Raw genomic sequence first — 6,785 nt, forward strand, 5'->3', positions numbered from 1 at the left:
CCACCACGCCTGGCTAATTTTTTGTGTTTTTAGTAGAGACAGGGTTTCACCGCCACTAGCAGTCTTTCATTTATCAAACATTTTTGATCATACAATGAACAATTGGAGAATAAGTGAATTCCCTCTTGTCCTGACAAGAAGGCCTGTCATAGGAAGGATGAACATAAGGAAGATGTTACTGGAGTTATTACAAACGGAGAGACAAATTACCGCCCTTTTCTCCACCCTGTTCCCAATCTCTAAAACAAGGGACTTGGCTTAGGCACTAGCATTCAGGACTGTGAGATCTTAAGAACTCACCTTTTAGAGGAATTGGCCCTCACAGCTCTTTAAAGCAGTAACTATACAGCAAACAAAAAGCAAACTGACATCTAAAAAAAAAAAAAAGCAGCCAAAATGGTTGTTTGGAATTGTATACATGTATACATGAGACATAAAATATCATTTCCTTTGTTATCATTAGGGTATAGTTATTGAATTTCTGCACCCATTTACTCATTCAGAAAATACTTATTACTAGTTGTGAGTCTCTTCTCTTCCTCCCTTTAGCCCTCTGCCCTCTCTCTCTCTCTCTCTTTCTCTCTGCCCCTCACTCCCCCAACCTTTCTCTGGCACAGTATTTCAGAGCCCAGGATATAGATTTGGAACAGCTGAGTTGTACCTAAAGTGTGACTTGCTGTGACTTTAGGCAAGTCACTTCACCTATCTGAGTTTCAGTTTGCTCATCTATATAAAGGGAATAATAATAGAAGACATCTCACAACACCACACAAAATAAACACTAAGGTATTATTATCTTTGTTACTGTCCATTATTATCCTTTGATAGATAGGAATGTAAAATTTATGGAACTCAACTTAGGAAACTGGGACAGGTTTTTAGGACAGAAGAAATTCTAGTAACAAGTGTGACAGCCACTGTTTAATGACCTGTTTCTACCTGTAGGATTTTCTGTTCTTTGAGATAATTACGAAGCAGGATCACAAGAAATATCCTTCAGGAGGTATTTTAATCCATAATAATAATTTTGAGCCAACAATTATAGAGTCCCTGCTATGTGTCAGACACTGTTCTATGTGCTTTACTGATATCAAACATCGACTTATTTAAAACTCCCACAAACAGACAAAATAAATACTATTACTACTCCCATGTTACTGGTAGAAACTAAGGCCTAGAGAGATTAAGAAACTTCCATAGGGTCACAAGGCTAGGAATTGTGGAGTTTGGAAATAAACCCAGGCAATCTGGCTCCAGTCTGTGGCTGCTAACTGCTTTCCACTTCAGTTAAGGTTGAGCGAAAGGCTAGACACAGTGGTTCATGCCTATAATACTAGCACTTTGGGAGGCCAAGGCAGGTGGATCACCTGAAGTCAGGAGTTCAAGACCAGCCTGGCCAACATGGCGAAACCCCATCTCTACTAAAAATACAAAAATTAGCTGGGCATGGTGGTGGGCACCTGTAATCCCAGCTACCCAGGAGGCAGAGGTTGCAGTGAACCAAGATCGCGCCACTGTACTCCAGCCTGGGGGACAAGAGTGAAATTCCATCTAAAAAAAAAGATTGGATGAAAAAGCTATCTCCAGACATCAGGGGGGTTTGGTGATGTTTCTGTTTTTGTTTTTTACTTCAAATAGACTTGTCTTCTGAGTACTCAGTAAACAAAGAATTATTACCTGCCTAATCCCAAACCCCCTGGCCTGTAGACACGGTACTAATAAGGGCTGCTACTTCATACTGCACAATGCCAGCCTAGGAAAAGTCACACCTCCTAGCATTGATGGGATTTTTGGGGTGCCTATTAAAATGTCAGTTGATCTTGGAGTTGAAGTTCTTTCTACATCATTTAGCACAACCTGGAAGGTCAGATTAATGTGGCAGCCAGCTTTCCCTTGGCAGTAGCTTCCTTATTACTTCCCTGCCCCTGCACTTGTTCTCAGAAATGTTCCATCACAATAAATGTAGTTAAAAAGAGCAAACAAACCACTGCTACTGGCTTGGAATGCAGAAACTGTAATCTGGGAGGGACATTTTCACAGCTGCCGACACCAAGACTGATAATACAGATCAAAGCGGCCATCTCTGAGCCCACTGTGATATTAACAGGTTGAACCTTCTCCATAGGTGGACACCCAGTATCAGCACTGGCACCAACCTAGGCACAAGGAGGAGAGGCAGGATATGTCTAAGGCAGACTGCCTTCCTTTTGAGGGCTAAAACTGGTGAATAACCAAATGAAACCCCCGCCCATGTTCAGTGGTGTGTAGTGAAGACAACATAACTCCAAATCATGTGTAATTTATTGACATGGTGAGACACAGAATGCATCCTCGTAATCACAGAATGCCTGTTTCTCCCGCTGAATGCAAAGCAGCCACCTGGAGCCTCTGACAGCTCTTACTTGCTGTTGTGCTGAGTGGAGCACATTAGCTAATGAGGAAGTGCTGCATTGCATTTGCAGGTACTGGGAGCTCGGAGCAACTCAGTTTTGAGCCCAAATGTGGTTGCCTGCTTGAAAGCTGGGGCTTCTCTGGTACACTGGGTCTCTGGAGCCGCAGATCTTAGTTCTGCCTTCATAAGTTGGGAGTTTAGGTAAGACTCCCCAAATTGATGTGATAAGACTTCCACAAATGGCTTGTAAGATCTGACTGTTCCACACCACCCCCACAAAGAATCAGGCTGTGATCATTATTAAAGTTTCCCCAAAGAGAAAACTAGCCTGTTACATCAGCACGAGTCCCTGGACAGAAAAGAAATCAGGGTCTAGATGAAAGAAAATTGGACAGGAGATAGAAAATTATCGAACCAATTTCCCATCATCCTTTTAGCTTTCTCCTTTCCTCCTCCAGCATGGTTAGTTTGGACTTTATTTGTACTCAGAAGGGCCAAGAGTCATGCAAGAAAGTCATAAAGAACGACCTCCTGTTATGTGCAATCAAACCACCTGCCCTCACCTCACAAGGCACTGCCAGACAGGTTTGGCTGCACTTTCCTCTGGAGCATCCTCAGCCCAGGAAGAGAAAGGAGGCGAGAGATTGGCCAGGGAGGGGAGGATATTGATTCCATGTGTGAGGATCATAGGACTGCAGGCTGAGTTTGGTCATCAAAATACAATATTTGAGACCTCAGAGAAATTCTAGGGGCTCATGGATTTTAACTTTTTATTGTTGAAATAAATTCAGACTGTTATAAATGTTTGCTAAAATAGTGCAAAGAATTCCTGTAAACTCTCCCACTAGGTTCCCCAAAAGTTAACATTTTACCAGGTTCATTTTTATTTTTTCTGGACCATTTGAGAGTAAGTTAGAGACTAAATGCCCACTTATCCCTAAACATTTCAGTGTATATTTTTATAAAATAAGGATATGCTCTTACATAACCCTAACAAAATCAGGAAAATCAGGAAATCGATGTTGATATAGTACTATTAACTAGTCTACAGGTCTTATTCAATTGCCTTACTATTTTTTTAATTGTCCTATTTTCCGTTATAGAAAAATTATTTCACAAGTCTTTTCTAGGATCCCTTTCAAGACCACATCTTGCATGTAGTTGTCATACCTCTTTAGTTTCCTTTAATGTGGAACAGTTCCTCAAGATTCATTTTCTTACATGGTCTTGGAATTTTGAATAGTATAAGCCATTTGTTTTATGGAATGTCTCTCAATATGTGTTTGCCTGTTATTTCTTCTTCATCAGATTCAGGGTTTAGAGCAGGAGAAGGGGGCTTGGCAGTAACGGATGATAACCCATAGAATGAAATAGGAATCCCTGAGCCTATACGGATATAAATAAATAAATAAATAAATAAATAAATAAATAAATGTGGGAGAAGGAAAAGCTCTCCCTTATGGTCAAGTGCCAACCTCTAAGTGTAAAAGGAATTATGGAATTTAAAAAAAAACCATTTGGCAACCACTCAGTAATAATTGGTTCAGGCAATAACCATGAATGAATATTAAAACTAGTAGATGAAAACTTGAAAAGTCTCAGAATATCTGCTCGCAAGATACTTATTAGTCACAGAAGAAAAAAAAAATTACAACTTTACATAGACAATCACCTTAACCAAAACACCAAAGTTAGCATCACCAGCAATGGGGAAACAGATACTGTGTGCCTCCTGATACGATGCACTCAGAAGAACACAGCACCTCTTCTGTGAGAAGATGACTTTCTGCCCAAAAGGTGTAAGAATTCTGAAGAATTATAGTTCTTCCCAACTGCATTCGCACACAACAGATTCTGGAATCCTTTTTACTTTACAGAGCCTGCTTTGGTCATCTTCCCAGGACGAGTTCCTGACAACTGGGATGCAGAAGACAGCAAACGATCTGCCGGGATGGAAACTGCTCAATAGAGAGTTTGTGGACTGCATGATATTCCTTGAACGTCAGAGATGGTACAGGGATACCAACAGTCTGGCCTCCAAGACAGCAGAGTAATAGGAGGAAGAGCAAATCTGTCTTCACCCGCAGTATTAATGGGTAGTGGGCCAGAATGGAGAAAAGCAAGTGAGTCATGTGTTGCTACAGGTTACACCAGACTCCCATCCCTCTGTTACTCACTGCTGTTGTCAAAGCCAAACTTTATCTTGCTAATTTCTCACAGCTTGGCACCTAACAAATGACAAGACAGGACATCCAATGCCTTCCAGCTCTGTGGTCTGACCTGTCTCTCCAGATCAAATTTAGAGTGATGCAGCAGATGACATATTCTCTTTGGTGCTCAATCCGAAGAGGCCAATGCTTCAGCACAATGTCCCCTAGCCATCACCCCAGCCTGACTCCCCACCAAGCATCCTGCATTCCTCTGCCACATCTTCATTCTTTTCCATTCAGTCTTTTCCCCCTGATACCTTCTGACCCCGGGGATTTCTAATAGAACATAGTGATCAAGGAAATAAAGACTTGGTACATAAAGAGTCTCAGACAAGAAAAAAATTCATGATGTTATATGAAAGATACCAAACTGTAATGCTTACAAAGAGGCTATTTCAAGTAGAAAGATATAAATATCACTTGTAACCATGCATCCTTTATGTTCATAAATAAGTCATCATAAAGAACAAGCCATTAGAAGACATTCTACTCGTTTTTTTTTTAAATAAAAAGGCTATAATCTAAAATACAATTTTAAAATTACCTGTGCTAACCTGCAAGAGACATTGCTCACATAAATGAAATTCATAAATACCCTGATGTTATTTGAACCATGTATTTTCATCTTCTCCTCCTCTCTTAAGACATCAATAAGAATTTGATTTTTAAAAGCACATGCTGCTCTGATTATCAAAGACAGTAACACAAGTGCAGCATCACTGGGATATGTTGGTTGTTTTAAAGTTCAGATCCTAATTTTACACTGAAGCATCCTCAGTTTTGCATCCAGCCCTGCTTGTAAACAGGAACCAGCATCAGCCAAACCAGGATCAGAGTAAGGATTGCATCTGCAGGTTACAGAAATGTTTTCTTCTATGTGAAACTGTCACATGCAGGGGTTAAACTGGCAGCCATCTTTTAATGTGATGAATAATTCGGACTTCTTAGCCATACCCTTCTCTCGGTTAACCACAGGAGGAAGTGATAACACACCAACAGAAGCCCCAGAGTTCTGGCTTAACTGCTAAGTGGCAGGTGAGAAGGGAAGAGGTGTGATTGAGCACACTGGCTATTTACACCTTGTCTTCAAAGCCCTCTTAGTCACATTTCCATCTTCATGCATTGGCTTCCGCCTTACGATTGAGCAATAGGAAACCACCACTCCTAAACCACCACTCCTAATTTTTTTAAAAAACACATCCTGTTTTCTAAGTCTCTGGGAACTTTCCACGAGGTATAGTGGAGGGTTTCATAAGGATTTAGCTCTTCCTTCGAACCTGCTTAGCCAGTAAACCAGATATTTTTTAAGCACAGCATACAGATTCCAAATGATCAAGGACCACAAAGTGTTGGGGATGTCAGGGAGGAGGCAAGGATGGGCTTGAATGATCACAAAAAGCCAACCCGGAAATGTGCAGTAGAATAGTTTGCTAATGGTGACATCTGAGTTTCATCTCCCGGAATTATTGTTTCTTATTACTACACTTCGGGTCATGGGGAAAGGGTGTTAAGGGTAAAAAGAGGAAGGAGAAAATAAAGAGAAAAAAATTCACACCTCCATGGAAGCATAAGCAGAAAAACTAGAGACTCTTGTGTCTCTGCTTATTTTTTTAAGTACAGTGTTTTTAATAGACCAAAGAGAATCTCTGAGTTAATATGTATGTGAATAATGTTTATAAAAGGGGTATGTGTTAGTCATTATGGAATATTGTATAAATAAACCTTACATATACAACATACATAAAAAAATGATTGCTTAGGGCAGTGGACACTTAAGGACTTCCAAACTTTTCATGTCTTCATCCCAAAAAATAGAGCGTTCTAGGGCTGGCAACTCATTCCCTTAGTATAGTCCACTGTAAAGCCAAGAGGTGTAGGGGCTTGTTTTCTGGTTTTGTAATTTGTAATAATCTGTATGGATTACTGTAAAATGTCTGTTGCATGTGTATTGGTGTTGTTTACCCACATGGAGTCATCAGGGATTTGTTCCACACTTTGTATCCTGGAAAACCAAAAGGAATTTTCATTTTTTTGAGACGGAGTCTCAATCTGTCGCCCAGGCTGGAGTGCAGTGGTGCCATCTCAGCTCACTGCAAGCTCTGACTCCCATATTCCCATATTCAAGCGATTCTCCTGCTTCAGCCTCCCGAGTAGCTGGGATTACAGGAGCACGCCACCTCGCC

The 6,785-nt window shown here is 40.7% G+C and overlaps 1 protein-coding gene across 1 annotated transcript in view; it reads left to right on the forward strand.

The window, feature by feature from the left end:
- The window catches only part of SH3RF2 (SH3 domain containing ring finger 2), a 159,794-nt gene extending 154,869 nt beyond the window's left edge, over positions 1-4,925 (forward strand). The window contains exon 11 of the mRNA XM_011931469.1: positions 4,270-4,925. The gene's annotated coding sequence lies outside the window, so the exon portion shown is untranslated. The remainder of the gene's footprint in view (positions 1-4,269) is intronic.
- Positions 4,926-6,785: the final 1,860 nt, after the last annotated feature.

The sequence above is a fragment of the Colobus angolensis genome, unplaced genomic scaffold (genome assembly GCF_000951035.1).
Source record: "Colobus angolensis palliatus isolate OR3802 unplaced genomic scaffold, Cang.pa_1.0 Scaffold90, whole genome shotgun sequence".
NCBI lineage: Eukaryota > Metazoa > Chordata > Mammalia > Primates > Cercopithecidae > Colobus > Colobus angolensis.